At 40.9% G+C, this 18,374-nt stretch overlaps 1 protein-coding gene across 2 annotated transcripts in view; it reads left to right on the top strand.

Moving 5' to 3' along the window:
* The first annotated feature begins 1,387 nt into the window (after positions 1-1,387).
* The window catches only part of LOC124180549 (putative polypeptide N-acetylgalactosaminyltransferase 9), a 191,805-nt gene continuing 174,818 nt past the window's right edge, over positions 1,388-18,374 (top strand). For both annotated transcript variants that reach the window (XM_046566191.1, XM_046566189.1), the window contains exons 1-2: positions 1,388-1,864; positions 17,274-17,307. The gene's annotated coding sequence lies outside the window, so the exon portion shown is untranslated. The remainder of the gene's footprint in view (positions 1,865-17,273; positions 17,308-18,374) is intronic.

Below are 18,374 nucleotides of genomic sequence, written 5' to 3'. Positions count from 1 at the left end.
TTAACGATTCAATCGAGTCGTGTTCGATTGTCTTATTCAGCTCGATTAATCAATAAAATTCATCGAATCGGTGAAGATTAAATCAAAACTAAACAATCAAATGATCGTAATTATTTCAATCGAGTCGTGTTCGATTATTTTTTTTTGGACTCAATGAATCCATGCATCGATTATTTTTAGCTCAGTGACCACAGCTAGTGTGTCCAACTGTTCCAAATTATTGTGCATCGTTTTTATTACGTATGAATAATTGAAATTTTATATGAAAAGGATCACGTTATCAAAATGACAAACAAAATTACTTTGATTCAATTGAAATCTACAAATTGTTGTTGTACTAGGAAAGACGTATTGAAACCTGTATCTTCTAGAAAAACTAAAAAAAAAAAAATTGAAATAGCAAAAAAGAATGCTCAATTAATTAAAAAATTATAAAATAATTACCGTTTGTGCCTGCCCACTCCAATTTAGGATGTAATATTATTGGTTTTAGCCACAGAATTTTTGTAATTTCTTTCATGATTTTCCAAAATGTCGCAATCACTGTCAAAATATCATCATTTAAAGATCTCTGGAAGCGCCGAGGAGGTGAGAAAAATTCTGAAAAAAATAGAATGATTTTTAGAGTTATAAAAACAATATGAAAAATCACGGACCAAATCCTATATATGGCGTGGGTCATACTATAGTCGAATTGACATGGAATGCCATGTACATAACATCGCGAGAAGGGCGATAATTTCTGCGATATCGTAGCAGCGGGGCGACAAAAGTTTCCCCTTTAACTTCCTAATTTAACAACCTGGATGACATTCCATTACCACAGAAAGAAAAAATGATTATCGCCAAGGAAATTGACTAGCGTTGATTACAACGATAACAAACAATGGAAATTTATTTGCGTTTCCATCTCGATAATGCACCGCGATAAAATTGTGTCGCCAAAAAACGTGGGGTGAAAACTCAAAAGTTGTAGAAACCTTTGGGTCACTTCATCACCAACCTTGATTCAGATTGTAATACTTTGCAATGCGGTTGTCGAATAAAGGCTCCTGTCCCAAAGCATTGAGTGTCAGTCACCCTGCTGTATCGGAGCGTCCCGAAGGAACGAAATAGAGAGAAAGAGGTAGAGCTAAGGCAGGGCACGCGCAATGGAAAGAGACGCTGCGCTCGCGCGAGCGAAGCGAGCGATTGAATGAGAACCAAGACGCTCGAAGAAATGCGGAGAGAAAAACAAAAAAAAAAGAAAGAAAGAAGAACGTAATCGGCCGGGGTGTGCGGAACAGGGGGAAATCCGCGTGTGCGCATGCGCGCAAGTTGCGTGCGGCATGGAGCCAAGTCGTTGACAGCGCAGGCCGCGCCGTTTGGCAAACAGTAGTCAGTCGACGTCCGAGGCGTGTGGGTGGGTGAATTCACGCCGGAGTTCCTGAATCAGCCAGTCTAGACGTCTGCGAAAGTTTTGAGAAAATAACAAAAACAAAGACTCGGGCTTCGCCGGGAAACTTGGAGAAGAGTCTTCCGAGAAGGAGGAATAGGGTACTTTGGACTTTGTCGGCGGTTGACCGATACCTTGTGATGAAAAAAAAAGAAGTCCGCGAAGGCGGTTGAAATCGTTGACTGATTGCGAGCGATAGTGTCGATAGTGCGCGAGTTCAATTCCGAGTTTAAAAGCTCAAAGCTGAACCGCGTTCTGCGTACCGTTCGAGAAAAGTGCTTTGGGGATGGATTTCCAGTGTTACATTTCAGTGATCAGTTACAGTTTATCGTTATCCATGACGATGATTAGTGGTGCTCGTTATGGTTGCTGAAACTTCTGACTGTTGCAACGGGTCGAATCGTTTTAGGATTCTTCGGGAGATTCAAGGTCAGTAGGTGCCACTTTAACGAAGACCATTGGAGAACAGTTGCCAGTTTGAAGTCTTCTTCAGACTCTTTCATCGATATTCTCGAAAACGATATACTTACCAGCAATCAGAGTGTACTTTGTCGTTTAGTTCGTTCATACGGAGAAACGAGAAGGGGGGGGGGGTGGAATTTTCAGAGGGTAATGGAAAAGGGTGGGATTGATTACCGGTTCGGAGCAGCTGATCGAAATGTCAAAATTGGCTGGACGTGACGTACGAAGATGTTACGAGGTTGAAGCTAGTAACGTTGGATTTAACGACGGATGTTTAGGAAAATAATTGTTACTTCGATTCCTAGTATTGTCTTAACTTCAGCTAGTAAATTATAAGTAATAAAACATGTTTATATTTCGAGAAGCCAACTCCTCAAAAAATTTGTTCTAAAATTGTAAAACAAGGATGATTCATCCATCACGTTTCGTTTTGTTAACGTTACTAACTTCAGTCCCGTAGGACGTTCCGATTTTGAAACTCTTTGATCTTTGGAACAGGTTCTTCAGCCGGTTATGTGGATGCTCCTCTAATCGCGGTTATTGGACATTAAATGAGATATGCGGTTCCCTGATCAACAACCGAGGCCGCTTACCTGTCATTAACCGCGAATTCGAAGCTCCCCAAATGTGACATAATGTTCCGAATTTGCAGTTTCCAATTACACGTTGAAGTTTAGGAACGATTCGGTCGCCACGTTTCACTTCCATTTCTTCAAGTTGTTCTTCCGTTACACGGATCAACGTTATTGCCAATATAGTCGGACAGATTCGTACAACCAGAATTGAATTTTCCACTTGTAGGAAATTTTTCATCTCGACCTTCGCAGCAGGTGTGAATCAATATTCTCACTCACCTTCGTTCTTATTATTTCCTTGCCTCGTTGTTTGGAGGCAGTTTAAAGAGAAGCGCCGATTGTGAGAATTTGCACTCGCGTATTCGAATCAACGCGCTTACTCATCGTCGTGATTATTCTAAAATGCGGATAAAAAGACAGCTGTAGTACTAATTATACTGCTCGGAAATCCGAGATAAGTTGATACGATATATCGCAAATTCGAGAGAAGATAAGTACTTGGTGATACGAATTACGAACATGATTGGTGAAAAAATGTAATAAATATTCGACGAGTAACGTAGAAATGACTTGTTCGCAAATTTGCATCATTATTCGAAAGCAGATTCGTGAAATTCGATTCAATTCGTACCAATTAGACTAAAGGCTCGTTTCACTAGACGTAATCTACTCGAAAATCAACAAACCAGATACTCTGATTAATACCACATTGTTTCGTCTCCGATGATAGTTATCTTCGTATGCCTGGCGATGTGTGCTATAATTAACGTCAGATACGTCTACGAGTCGCGAGGTTAACTCGGTTCCCTTACAACCCAAAGAAATATAAATCGGATGGCATTGAACTGCGTGAGTGAAGCTAGAAGTAGACCAAAGCCGATTATTTATTTATTTATTTATTTTTTGCATCGTACGTCACTTTGTAGGGTAACAAATTCAAACATTTTGGCGATAAGAACGTGACCTTTGGCGATATATGTAGGAGTGCAGAAAATATTCAACACTGGGTGCATTTTCACTACAACGATTCGAAATACTCGCTATGATTTCACCAAGGCTATGACCTACTTCCGGTAATCGTGAAGAAGAACTGCACTGGCATAGAATTTATGGTACTTAGCGAGTTTGGCCTTCGAAACGAACGAAAATATTTAAAAAATTTGAAGGGTTTTAGGTATGCATTTCCTACATCTTTTACACTAAATTCGCATCATTAGAAGATCCTCGTTTTAATGTATCAGGGTGATGCATAGAGTGCAATTTTAATAGAAGTGAAAATTCATCACACGCAAGGTTTTACATTTAATATTTTTAGCACAGAATACGGATTATTTTGGCATAAGCTACTTGAAATTGCCCACAAATTGTCGTAGGATTTTTTTAATTGCTTCATTTTAAAAGAAAATACATCATTTTTAAGAATCGTGACAAAAAATTAACCGTTTTCAACACATAATTTAGGGTGTATTATTACCAGGTACGTGAAAAATAATTACATTAAACAACGTGTAAGAATTTCAGGTGGATCGGTTAGAAAATTTCGGAGAAACTTTGCACGGAAGTTGGAAGAATCAACAATTAAGAAAAATTCATTCACAGCTTGAACGGTTTATTAAATTTCCATACTCAGAGGAGGCATGTAAGTGTACAAAAAAGTAAAAATGAAAAAATGCTTCGTTAAATTCAGTAATTTTGGAACGTAAAAAAACATTTCGGGCGAAGAAATTTACATCTTGCTAACTTAGAGTGACTTTGAAGCAGTTGAGAGTCGAAACTATGATTATATTTTGCTTTATTTATACGCTTTTGAATTTTTGTTTTTCTTGAAAAGAGTAGAATGGATTGTCACCAAATATAGTCTAGTTTTCGTTTTTATGACACATATTGTTGAAGATTTTCGGTAAGCTTTTTGTACCTGCACGAGAAAAGAAGTTCAACTATTCTTCAACGCAGGAAAACTTTGTATATAGGTATATAATAACAATTCCAACGTATTCAAACACGTTGTGAAAATTATTCTCCTCCCAAAATCCTCCGCCAGAACAAACCGAACGTCCAATGTCTGAACGCCTTTGCATTTATTGCTCGTAGATGTGAAATTTTTCAGTAACAGAATTCTTTAGTGTTCGAAATTGGATCCTGAGAGTATTCTCGAAACATAAAACACAAATATGTAAATTTGCCTTTCACTTCAGTGCAGTTGGAAAGCAGGTACAATTGTGTTTGTTTTGTCGCAACAACTTCGACAAGATTCTTGTCTGAAATTCTATCGAGTCGCTTTGAGAGTGGAATGTCGATTATTTGGAACATCTTCAACTGTGTAATAGTCCCATGATCACCTGCTCTCCAATCAAACCTTTATTTCGAAATAAAGTAAAACGGGGTTAAGATTTTGGCGAATTTGAAATCAACCGGTAAAAACTCGACCGACAAATGGGATTAAAAAAGAATCATGTATTTTGGGGTCGTCGTTGTGATTGCGGGGCTGAAATCCGCAGCAAATGTTGGCAGCCTTTTCCAGCCTCCAGACTCCAGGCTCGATCCTCAGTCCGATGAAACATGCGGTCAAACCGGTTGTCCCGGGTTCTGCCGGTCAGCCTGGTTCATCGGGGTCCTTAAGGCCCTCCGGGTCACCGGGTCATCAGGGTCGACCGGGACTCGACGCAGATCGGCGTTCCGGAAAGGACGCGGCCGACTCGCGAATCGGATCGGAAATTTTTAACCTAATTTATACAATTTAAATGAATTTAGGGACGTGAAATGATTAAATAAATAAGGAACACGAATTGTACGACAAGTGTTCTGATACAGATGTTATTTTTATATGCTTATTGCAAGAACATCAGAAAGGTAAAAGTAATTTTTAGTAAACAGGTGGTTTTCGCGAAATTTAAAGCAAAAAAAAAAAAATACTGCGCACACACACTCGTGACATTTTCAAAATACGCCTCTTGATAACGGTTATTTAACTATCAAAAGTAAGCTCGCTGGTTATCAGGACGCTAAATTAAACAAGTGACTAGAAATTATCAACACTAAATCACAGCAAGGCTTAGAGTACAACAAAAGTATAGCATAATACAATCACGTGAAATGTAATGAGAATAATGATTGAATGAATAGTGGCAAAGTACACCAAAAAATTCATCATTTTATTATAAAGTTGAGGAACAAGATGCGGTTTTGCATTTCCGTAGATCATCTACTACTTATCGTTTCTGCGACGTTGATAAATAATTGGTCGTAACCAGAAATAAATAAGAGGAGATATCCTTGGCGAATAAAATTCGGCACGACTGTAACTTGGAACAACTTCTACCTTGTAATGATATAATGAAACTGTTTTTTTTTTTTTTTTTTGTTGCCATGTCCATAAATATCGGCAGTTTATTCGGGAGTGATCCGACTTGTGTAAAAATATATTGAAACCAGGCTTAAAATTGATCGTTGAATGGAAATTACTTGATAAGGGTGGTTTTTTTTTCACCCGGCAACGATCCATCCCAGAGAAACCGGAGGGAACGAGTAACCGTATCGAAGGCTAATCGTGACGGGCTTCTAAATCATTTTGGAATTTATCTCGCTCGCGTGTTCGGTTAGAAGGCGCGTGTGTTTGAGCACGCAGCTACCAACCTGGCCGCATTCCGCGGGCGCAGCTCTTCGCCGCGGAATCCGAATAAGGCGCAAACTTTCCGCCGCCTCTGTCCAAGATCGAGCCTCATTAAGGGGTCACATGGGTTTGGAAATTTCAGAAAACAAATTTTTTTCTTATTACATCAATTTTTATCCAATAATAGAATATTTTTCCAAAGTTTCAAGTCAATTGGAGTTAAAGTCTAGGAGAGGGAAAGAGAGAGAGAGAGATAGTCTTTGGAACTACGTCTCATTGCATCGTTCTTTTCTGGAATCTATATTTTTTGAAAAAAAATTGAAAAAACAAAAAATAAACGTAGTACCTAAATTGAAAGAAAATAAAAGTTATCGGCTTTTTCGTTTTAACGAAATATCGTTGCCTACCAAAAAAACGGTCTCTTGAAAATATATCTCATTTTTGTTTATATTTTCACCTGAAAGCGACAATTTTTATTACGCCTTATTTTTTTATATAAAAACGAAAACTCGAAAGCCAGGCCTCGTAAGTCTTATCCGATCGAGTTCAAATTTGCGGGGTACTTTTTCTTAACATGAACAACAGTTTTACTAGGAATCTCCGCTGAAACAAAAGAAATTTATTTATTTTTTTTCTCGGCGAACCGCTCCAGTACCTGTACTATACGTATTCGTTCATGCAGAACCGAATCGACGAAAGCTCTTTTCGGATACCTGAAAGAAGCATCAACCTCGCGTGTATATTCCCGAGACGAGGTGTTTATTGAGCGATTGCGCCTTTGCGAGAAGAAGAGGGCTTGTCGTGTTTTCTTTGGAGCTGTTGCTGGTGGTGGTGGTGGTTTATAACACTGTAAAGCCCAACACTGTAAAGCTCCTAGGGCAAGATCGGTCCGCGGGTTTCTTCGGGTTAAGAAAGCGGCGTGCTTCTGTTATACACACTGTAAGAAAAATAAACGGGCATACTTTTTTCGGGTGTTAATAATAAGTCCGGTGTGTAATGGACTTCCGAAAAGAAATAACTTTCCCTTGTGCCGGCCGTGTTTCGCCGGAGGAAAGGGGGATTAGAACCCGCGGGTAATAATGAACCGGCTACCTGCGCTCACACCTATTCGTATATCGATCAAACGCCTCTCTCTTTCTCTCTCTCTCTCTCTCTTTCTCTCTCTCTCTCTCTTTCTCTCTCTCTCCCTCTATTTCTCCAGCCCAAACGGAGATTGTGCGAAAAGCCTACGTTGAGGAAATTAGCGAATGAAAAATCAATGTCTACCAAATTGTTCCGAGCTTCGGTTCGTTCTTCGTTTTCCACAGATTTGCAATCAAGTGTCGTGAAGCGTTTTATGGGAAAACTGAAAGCCACACGGCGCACCGTTTTAATAACTTTCACAAATTGTCAACGATCAAACTCGATAAAATTAATTCGAATAATTTTACGCGACGTCGAGCGACTCTACGTACCTTGTGAAGTTTAGTTTTTATAAAAAAAAAAAAAAAAAAAAAAAAACCTGAATCTAAAACTTTGGCACGCGAATTTAATCTGTCCCAGTTCTTTTTCTACAGTATAGTTATAACAGTTGTAGAGTACCTTATAACTGTTTTCAGTCGGTAAGCGGCTGTGTTATGAATTATTATATATATATATATTTTTTTTTCTTCTCAATGATTATAATGTTACATGAAATTATTATAATGAAATATTGAGCGTTACCACGCCAAGTGAATTTCCACGAGGGTATGAAGCAGGTAAAAATTCCACCACATCGGGTTCTTTGGAAAATATTACCGACCTCTCCTAGAAAATTTCAATCTTTGAAGGTGCATGTAAAACCGGGTCTGTGTCCACCTATTCATGTACATCTTACTTAACGTGTAGGTGTAAGTATACTCACAATTCTTCTCAGCGATACGTGAAAGACGGAAAATGGAAGTACAGTGTGGAGGAAACGGCGTGTATATATAAGTATATGCATACATACATATACATATACATATACATACATACGTATGTATATATCGGAAAGGTCGATTCAGCCCGCAAGCCCCGTTGCTTCGTTATTTTCTGAAGCATCAAAAATGCACGAGTTACGCTTGTTAAGGTACACATCGTCTTCGCATCTCGGAGCGGCGGGGTTCGAGAAATCGAGAGGTTAAATTCTAAAAAAAAAAAAACGGTGGAACGGAGAATAATCAGAGGTATAAAAATGAGGTGTGAAATAATAGAGCGTTCGAGTTTATTGCTCGATGCTTCCGAAGGCGTTCTCTGATTATAATCGATTTGAAAATACGTCCGATCGGCCATAAAACACCTCTCAGATTTAGGGTTCATTTGCGATAATGCGGGGCGGAGAAGAGGTTTTCGAAAGTGTTCCGGAAGAAAAAGTCCCGCGTTATGGGCTCGTTAGGTCGTGAGAAGAAAAATTACCAAGCGTAATACCGTCAGCTTTTCACTGATTGAAGAAAGAAAAAAGAAAAAAGAAAAAGAAAGGAAAGAAAAAATGCCGCTATGAGTTACTCACACTTTCTCATTAATTTATCGGAAATTCGATGGACGGATTCTTGGTCAAATCGATCAATCGGTTGATCAATCAATCGGTCAATCGAACCATCAATCGATCGATCAATCATTTATTCTGTGAGTCGGTCAAGCCTGCCATAATAAATCTGACGCTTAATATCAATGCCGGAGGTTTGAACACATACGAGATTAGAGTTATCGCTACGCACTGCGATCTAAATACCGCGTGTTGGTGAAACGGCGTGAATCTTTGTTGTACAAGAGATTTTCCTACGGCATGGAAAAACGGAGCGTGTGTGCCGATCGACGGTGACACAAAGAACGGCTGCTACTTATAATAACTCATCGCTGTTTGTACAAGGGGTCATCGACCTCCTTCCGTCACTCACAAACCCGCGGCGGAAAGTTAAACACACCGTAAGTCCCGCGAGAATACGGTGCAGCTATAAGAAGGAGTGTGTAAAAAAGTGGGGGGAAAGGAAAAACCATCGACAAAAGATTAAAAACATTATCAAGAAATCATAAAATATAAATTAAATTTTATAGCCTTCGAATGACGACAACACCAATTGACTCGTGACTGATATTGTCGTTAGAAAAAATTTCACCGATCCGTATTCAGGGTAGTGTGGCTGTCACGCGCCGTAGATCTGGAGTAGGTTCTATTGCCAGCGAAATAGATACATGGACGAGTAGAGAGAGAGAGAGAGAGAAGGAGATCCGGTGTAGCAATTTGTGTCATTACCAATTGTTACAGAGTGGCAGGTCACCGGAGGGATTTGTTCGACGTATGTTACACAGCTGTAAAATCTCGTATGACACGTGTACGTGAAGTTAATGATGTTGAACATGCAGTCCGCCGAGCGTGTCCACGATGATGTACGCCAAGTCACTCTCCGCTTCGCGCTTGGAAAATAATTTGTTCGTAATGACCAAAATTTGATCGATAAGTTGACATTTCGTAACCCGATAAGTGTACGAGACCGGCAGTGTTTTGTCGGGGAAGGTCAAAGAAGGACATTTTTATGTGATTGATAGCATAAACGTAGCTACCAGCCATCTTTGGGCTGCAATTTATTATAGGAAAAGAATATGTAATTTGATACGATACAAAGGAAAAGATAAACCAGGGTGGCCACGTATCAGGGAATTCTAGAATACCTGAAAATGTCATGGAATTTAAAAAGTCTACAATGATTAGTGAAATGTCAGGAGTTTTTGCGGAAAGTCAGGAAGTATCGCTTACTATATTTTTTTTCATACAAATATGTCCCGCAATTTCTTTAAGGTTTAGAAAAATTAGATAGAATATAGATTTTTATTACCATCGTCGGAAGGTTCTCTTCAAACTTTGAATATTCTTAAATATTACCATACACACGATTGTGTATATCGGTGAGATGGGACAGTGTGACAGAAGTGACAGTTCGTAATTTCATGAGAAAGAAGAAAAAATAAAAATAAATGATGTAGAAAATACTTATATTTTTTTTCAATTTGCTAAAACTAATATATCCGAATTGGTCAGGGAAAATTATAAGATTTTTGCCTGAAAAACCTGAAAAAGTCTGGGAATTCCGTAGTGGAGATTTAGTGGCCACCCTGATAATCCATGGCTTTTTAATTAAATAGTTCCGAGTGCTACGTGCGTTAACAATTTGTTTGACGTTAAGCACACGCTTACCGTACTATACTGTAATTTCTACTATAAGTATAATTATCGTACAATACTTCGCATATTTTCCTCAAATAAATTATAATGTAGCACGTTAGCTACAACATTATATGTACTATGCGTACTGCTAACACTGCAATAAAATTCATTTAAAAAGTGATTTTTTTAAGGGGGGAAACCGGTTTTTGAGGTCGAAATTTTGCTGTTTTTCATGATTTTTTTTAACCAGGAAGGAATAATCACAAATTGTTTAAACTTGGAGGATATTTTATTTATGTTTTCAAGTGCACTTTAAAAGTTTTTCAAAAGATTTCCGCCGGAAATAGTGGAGTTACCGCGTGCAGTCCATGGGCGATTGCCATCCGAACATTTGGCTGGCGTACATCCCGGACGTCGCAATTTTTATCTGTAATCATCAGGATTTTTTTTTTTTCATTAAAAACATGTTTTCTAAGAATATGAACCTAATTTTGATCAAACAAATTGAAAATTGCATGTTTTTGAGGTGTTTGGACACAATGTCATGTTTTTATACTATATTTTTTCATCTTTCTTGCATAAAAACATATATTTTTAATAACAATATAATCCCCGAATTTGGTTCATGTTACGTGGAGATGAATAAAGAATATCTACACCAAATTTCAGAACGATTGATCAATAACATTTTGAGCTAGAATGTACGCTAGTCGAAAAAAAGCCGTTTCGAGAAAAACGCGTTTGAAATAAAATGTAGCGAAAACGAGAAATTCAAGGCAGTAATTAATTATAAAACATGCTCACCGGTTAATCAGCTATTCCAGCACCATATAGCAATCCCTCTTCTTGCTCATATGCGTCATTCTATTATTCAATAGCACAGCGGTATTGAGGCAGGTAGCTGGAAAAGAAGGGCCTGGGCGACCGCTCCGTTATAATTACCGTGCGCTTCTTCACAGAACCGACGGGCGGTCACTTAAGTGCTCATTGCATTCGAACTAATGGGAATTTTGCTTTGAAATTTTGACCACATATTTTTGAATAGTTATACTAACGATTCATGCAATAAAAAAAGACGATTTTTCGATCGGTCTAAACTGGTTTCCCCCCTTAAACAAGCAAAAAGTTTCCTCGGAGTGCACCTCGTGGGGAAACGAACCATAGACAATTATTTAAAAGGGAGAGGAAACCGATAGTCGATGGTTAAGCTTGTTCTCCTGAATGTCGTTCCACAGTCGAATATGAAGCAAACTGTTCTGGCGTGCAGCCAGAACCCTTTACAGCTCTCTGACTATGTGCTTGTGACCCGGAATGAACGCACACGCTTTACACCCACTTGTGCACCCACACCATGGTGGGGTGTCCTGGGCACGGATCTTTGGCACGAAAGGTTAGACGACCAAAGCAACTACAACCGAGGTACCAACCACCCTGAACACTCTACAATCCCTCTCTTTCTCTCTCTACGAGTATTTTTCTTTGCCATTCCGAGTCCATTGCAGACCCTTATATGATCTAATTTTTAGACTAACGCCAAGTTCAAACTGCCGAAGAGAAATTCCTGGGATAAATTGTCCATGGCGTGTGTTTCTTGTCCTGATAAAGCGTTTGAGCCTTTGATCACATCTCTCTGGCGGTATGCAGAGCACCGCGGCTTCGCGGATGATGATCTCGTTTCCTCTTCCGTTTCATTCGCGATGGCTTAGTCGGGAAATATCCTGTTCGGGTGACGGCAATAAAGTGAGTATCAAATACGTGGCCGCAAGCAATGAGACCGAGACTCCCGGCCGCCGCGTGCTTTACACACTGTTCTCATTTGCACAACCGCAAGTGAATTGATGCATGAATTATGCACCAGCTGGAGTGATGCACAGATTTCCTGTACTTGGGAACACACCAGCTTTAGACGGTCTGGAGGAGAAACGAGGAAAGACCTTGACAAAGCACCATCTGCACGATGGTTCGCTGCGCTTAGATATGGATCCTCTTCCTTCCTTCTTTCCTTCATTCATTCATCGTTACGCAAGACGGGATGATGACGCCGTATGTTTCATCCCATTCTGATATGTAATCCAGAGAAATATTACGCGAGCAGATTGGATTTCTCATCTCGTGCGTAGCATGAATCATCGTCCGTCGAGTTACGGTGATAAAACACCTTTTGCAACGCTATTGTTTGAATGGAAGTAAAATAAAAAATGATTAGAGCAAAATGCAGTGGAATTCGACGCTTCAGCTTTACTGTTTATGGATCTAGTGTATCGGCATATGTAGGTACCCAACGCAGTACATCGAAGGAAGTCTGACGCTAACGTAGTACGTGGTATGATGTACCTCATACGGTTGTTCGTTGGCTACCGGGGATAGAAACACTTTGAGAGTATTTTTCTTCTTTTATTCCTATCTTTGTTCCATTCTTTCTGTGTTCCAAGAAATATGCCAATACGAATAAGAAGCTCGTGTCTCTCAAATTTCCTTCAACTCCCCTGGGCAAAGCTGAAGGTACACACTACCGTTGTTTCACCACCGCTACATCCATATACCTGCCGGATGAGTTGCTGCAGGTTTTACCTTTCCCCAACTCTAAGTCCACCCGCTCTCACTCCTCCGCCTCCTTTTCCTTCCTTGTGGACTTCGTATTTCCTTCACTTGCTAATCATTATTACTTTCTTGTCCTTTAGTACTAATGTAACTGCAAACCTCTCCCGATTATAGTCATGATTAATCACCGACTGCAATCATGAGCTGGAGTCTAGGAAAGACGGGATATACCAATAGTGAACTTGTAATTATTATTTCAGTCAAATGAAATATTATTACCAATGGTCGTCTCTTCGTATTCTAAACAGGCTCATTCAATAATTACAATATATAAAAGGTTCGAGCAATAATTCATGACGGTCAATTTATTTGATTTGTAAATCGTTATATAGGATTCACGATAAATCTTTGCAGTCTAACTTTTATTCATCCATCCATCTCTCATTCGTTCATACATGTATAATTTCTCACTTGTTCCGACAGTGTGTTAAACATTGTTCATGCCAGTATACTAATTATCGTATTTTCGTAGAAACCTCCTTACTTCTTCAAGACACTTTGAATGAACACGTCGAACTTTACACGAGTTTCAGAAAATCTTTGAAATACGTTCATCAAGTATATTTTACACGTCGTGCTTCCAATAGAGGGACCGAGCAAGCGAGATAGCTGCTTGCGAGAAGACAGATGTAACTGCCGAACGAGTACGTCACGTGATTGACCCTATTAGTCAAATTATCTTCACAACATTATCATTCATTGTTATGACTCTCAGCGGGAATACTTGAATCGTTAGATACATGATCTACAGTCGACATTATTTTTACAGCACCAATTTGATCTTGTACAATGTTTCCAAGGATAAAGATTAGTCATTCAGAAGCTACGTAATCGATGAAACTGACTTGAAGAGGTCCTCTTTGGGTTTTGCTTTCCACCATTTACGTTGAGCATATTTTTTTTACTCCTCCCGCAACAGGGTCATTTCCTTTGGTTATCATCGTAAGAAGCGCGTGCCAAACTTTCCCGTCAAACTTTGAATGAAACTTTTCGTTTCATTTTAAGTTTTTACGACCCTGCAATTTATATACCAACCAGCCGACCCACGCTGCGACACCGGCTTCCACAAATTCCTAATACCTACCTACCTACCAACCTACCTCGCGGACTCCGCGGTGTATAAACTTCCTTTCTCGGCTAACTGTTCCAGAAATAACTTTCCCGGGCATCCAGCCATCCCAAAGAGCTGCAGATTATTCACTCGCAGTCGATCGTTACGCGACTCTCATTCAGTTTCTACCTACAAACGACCGAATCTTATTAACCCGCAACCTTACGCGAGGGATTATCGACGCCAAGCGAACACTTTACACAGTCTGCAATTAATTCCACCCAGCTGATTAAATAGTTACGCGATATTGATTCATCCTCGGTTTATACAAGGTACAGCTTGGTAATGCCCAAATAGCGGATAACGCGTTTCAAGCAAACAGTAATATTCGTAATGAAAATGATGGGCACGTGGCACGTTTCGCGCATCAAATCGAGCGCTTCGATCGCCTCTGCGTTTTATAACGGCACATTTTCACCATCGATTTTTGTGTCAAATACAAAATTGTATAGAATCGCTATTTCCGGTGAGAATGGACTCTCGTTTTTATTTTTGTCCAGCCGAATTACATGCTACTCCTCTACTTATTCAACCGACTTTTATACTTCGGTGAAACTCCGTAATTATTGTTACCGATATATCGTGTAATGTTAACGTTAAGTGCTGATAACGATCATCAGGTGTCCATATGTGCCGAGCAATAGCATTTCGGATACTTATGTCCTATCCGTAAAAGCTTTTTGTACGCGGAAGATCTCCTTCAATATATACAATCGTTGAATGTTTCGGAGGTATGGATTATTTGACCTTAAAGCAGTAATGCGTTCTTTGTTTTGGAATACTCGTGTCATTTGAACTTGAATCGTCCGACAAAAACGCGCCGATACAATTCCTGTAACTCCTCCATTATGCAGAAACTCTGCGCTAATGGACGGATCCATAAATTGTGCCACGGACGAGAAATAGCGAAATTTACGCTGGCATATAGACATAAGGAGTAGAAATTGGGTGGGTACTTGAAAATGTCTCAGACGGTGGATGATCCTCGTTACGAACACCCTTGCCCCGACGCGGATGGCGGTGGCGGAGCGGCGCTTGTTAAACGTGATCGAAGTAGGAATCAACCCCTCGGCATTGAAGTGGGTGTCGGTGATCAGTACGGGGCTGGCGAAGCGGCTCGCTATCGAGAAATCGGACGATTTCCGTGCAGCCCGCGACCCAAGGTTAGGGGTTGGGGGTAGAACGAGGCGTCAAGTGACAGAGGCTGGGCTTCATCGTCGTCCGAACGTCCAGCTTGTTATAATTCGATTATGAGCTTTCGATCAGTCCCGCAGCGCCGAACGGGCGAACACATGATCATGATCGACTGCAGGAGTCGGGTCAATTAGTCGGGGATCCGGTGAAACATCGCCAATCGATGGACAAATTTTCGAGCACAGAGGATGATGGATCGGCTGATCGTTTAAAGTCCCGTTTCGTTCACGCCATAGTTGCACGTTCTCAACTAGGACGCCACTGCGGCACCGGCTGCTCGTCCAAACAAGGCCTTACAACAGCTGCAGTGCGACTGATGCTGCACCGCTCCTATTCTCGGTAAGGGGTCAGATTCCGACGCTATAAGTCAATGCTAATTAATTGGGTCAACTGGATTTTCCCCCGGCCATAAGACGGACGGTTATGGAGCACCGGGTCTGATGGTCTTGGTCTCGCAACGTGACCCCTCAATGGATCATCGGTCAAACGCTGATCGTTCCGCGTGTGTTTTTCTCTTAGTCCGACCGTACCTACTCCAACATTGACCTGAAGAAGATAATAGGCGCGTTGAAGAAACAAGCTCTATTGGCAAAAGTGGTAGAGGTATGTCGGCTTGGAAGCGAGGCGCATGGACGTTTAAGTCAGCTGAATCATCCTCCGTTGCACGCTGAGCTCTAGCTTTAGAACGCTGCTAGTTTCCCAGTTACAATGTTTGTGGAAGTAATACACCACCTATACGCAAGGCCGTAAACGCGTTCGCCACCGCATTAATCATTCCTTGACACGTGACGCCTACCATATATCCATCCTCTGCTTTGTGTGTGTGTGTGTGTCTACTATGACGTGGCGGAGGTACTCGGTGCTGTCTGACGATGTTTAGCCATACCCGTCTCATCCTATAACCGGCTACCCGGCCAAGTTTCGTTTCGATTAATCTAACTTGGCCTAGACATCCTTCCGATGGTGATTATCCCGGCGTAAAGCGCCCTGCCATCCTGATCTGGGTGACAGTTTTCGAGCGGTGAGAGAGGGGAAACACCTTTTTGGCCTGGGAGCCAAACGGAGAGAAGGACGAAAGGGAGGACACACTGGGGAAAACACACAAATTGAACGGCAAAGTGTATTCCAAGGTGATAAAAGTCTTCGGCTCACTCAGCTCCTTCGGGACCGCGATTGAAACTCACGGGCTTCTGCCGAGGGCAGGCCTCAGCAGTCGTTAACCGTCCGACTCGATGACCGTTTTCGATACAGTCCTGGTGTACCGCCTTTTCAGCGCTTCTCGAAGGACGGCATGCATCGCACCCCGCAGGGTCTTCTTTTCCCCTTATCTTTATGGATTTGATCATGAAACTGGGTACCCTGCAGACCCGACGTTTCTTCTTTATCCTTCTTTGGATTTGATCATGTAACTGGTACCCTAGCGACCCGACGTTTCTTCTTCAGCCTTCTCTTGGTCTTGCTGATCTTTCGAGTATATTTCTGTCTCTCAAGTAACGCGCGACTCATTCATCCATATTAGAGTCACGAAACAGCTTATCCGAACGAAATCGAGCGTAAGAAAGGCTGATCGCTTATAGCTGTTCCGAAAGGCCAAGTGTCTGACACGTGTTCCTCGAAATATGGTCGTATAATTGACATGCCTTATACGTTTTTTAGCCAAGGAGGTGACGGGGAAGGGCAGCGTTCGATTCCCTCTTGGTTCGTCTCGATCAACCGTGCCATTGCAGGTGTGGCTGAGTTCACGGTCGAACAACTCTCTAATTTTGAGATTGCTCCGGTTTGTCGTCCTCCCCAAACTTTTGGAGATTCGCTTGCAAAATCTGAAAGACGTTTCGGCGAATATACGCCATTTCCGTCACCACTGTCATCGTCGGAATTGACACTCCCCTCAGTGGTTATTATGGTAGTCGAAGCTCATTTCGTTTCTTCGATCACTCAATTAATCGGATTCCAAAATCGATTTCAACCAAGTTTTACGTGTTACGTGTAGGTTGATGCGACTTCACCGCAAATCCGTTTCACTGAAACAGAATTCATAAATTCTCAAATATTTTATAGTTGCTAATTGTGTTTTTTGCTATGCTATTTCACTAACGCTCAGGTTTTCTCTTCTTTTACAGGTCAGCCGGTGCTGTAGTCTCGTCTCTGCTGAAGGTGAGTTTTTAGCCACATATATTTTCTTTCCACTCTTTCCTCTACTCAACTTGCTAGGTTATCGTTTCGCGCCTAATTTGTTTCCTAAAATTATTTTCACTCTTCTCTTTATTATAGTTGACATATCTTTCGTGTTAAATTTCACTAAACGAATTGCTTTTTGATATATTATATTTCTTGACCTGGTGACAGATTTCGTTTAGGCTAAAAGTATAGTATACGACAAGCACTCTGAAACATCTGTTCTCAAATACCCTCTTATTTTTCAAAAGTTTCACCTTGAGGATATGTTTACATTGTCATTGGCGGGTTTTGTAACATACACATGACATTTATTTTCCGCTCAAACTTGAGATAGTTCCAATAATTCTCAACAGTTCTTGGCTTCGATTCGCGGCTGTGTGTATCGACGTGTAATATTTTCGTCCAGCCAATTGACTTCATCTCATGTTGTAAACGCAGCCGCGTATACGCCTGTCACGCAAACGAGGGTACATGTGTGATTGCGTAAGATAGAGGAGACTAGGAAAAAAAAGAAAAAAAAAAATTACAAAGTAAATTTAAACAGGCACACTGTACTCTCAAGGTATACACAGCTGCGCAACGATCATTGATGAACACGTTACATACATCGGCGTTATGTAATGTTTGCAAAAGTGATGACGTACGTTTTGCGATATTCGCGGTGGAAAAATTTTCAGTATCGCATCATTGGCTGCTGCAGCCATCGAAACTTGGATCGAAAGCTTTTCTTTTGCAATGTTTACAGAGAAAGGGAAAATTTCTGGCAGCATTATTTTCGTTTCTTACATAGTTTCCGGATCATCGCGTTTGCTGAATCGATACACGCGAAATGGGAATCTTACAAATTATGATTGATCGCTACTTTCCCGCTCCAGCGTAGCGGACAGTGATCAATCGAGCCATCTAGCCAGCAGCTCGCTTCTCGGCGCTGATCGATTGCCCGAATTCGCGTTCTCCTGCCCGCCTTACCAACCAAATTTTAATTACTCTCCTTCGCAAATTGCTGTGTTCCTTTGCCGGTGTCGATATCCACCTTGTAGATC

Source organism: Neodiprion fabricii, chromosome 4 (genome assembly GCF_021155785.1).
Source record: "Neodiprion fabricii isolate iyNeoFabr1 chromosome 4, iyNeoFabr1.1, whole genome shotgun sequence".
NCBI lineage: Eukaryota > Metazoa > Arthropoda > Insecta > Hymenoptera > Diprionidae > Neodiprion > Neodiprion fabricii.
Note: the sequence above shows the minus strand (reverse complement) of the source record. Positions and strands in the feature narration are given on the sequence as shown.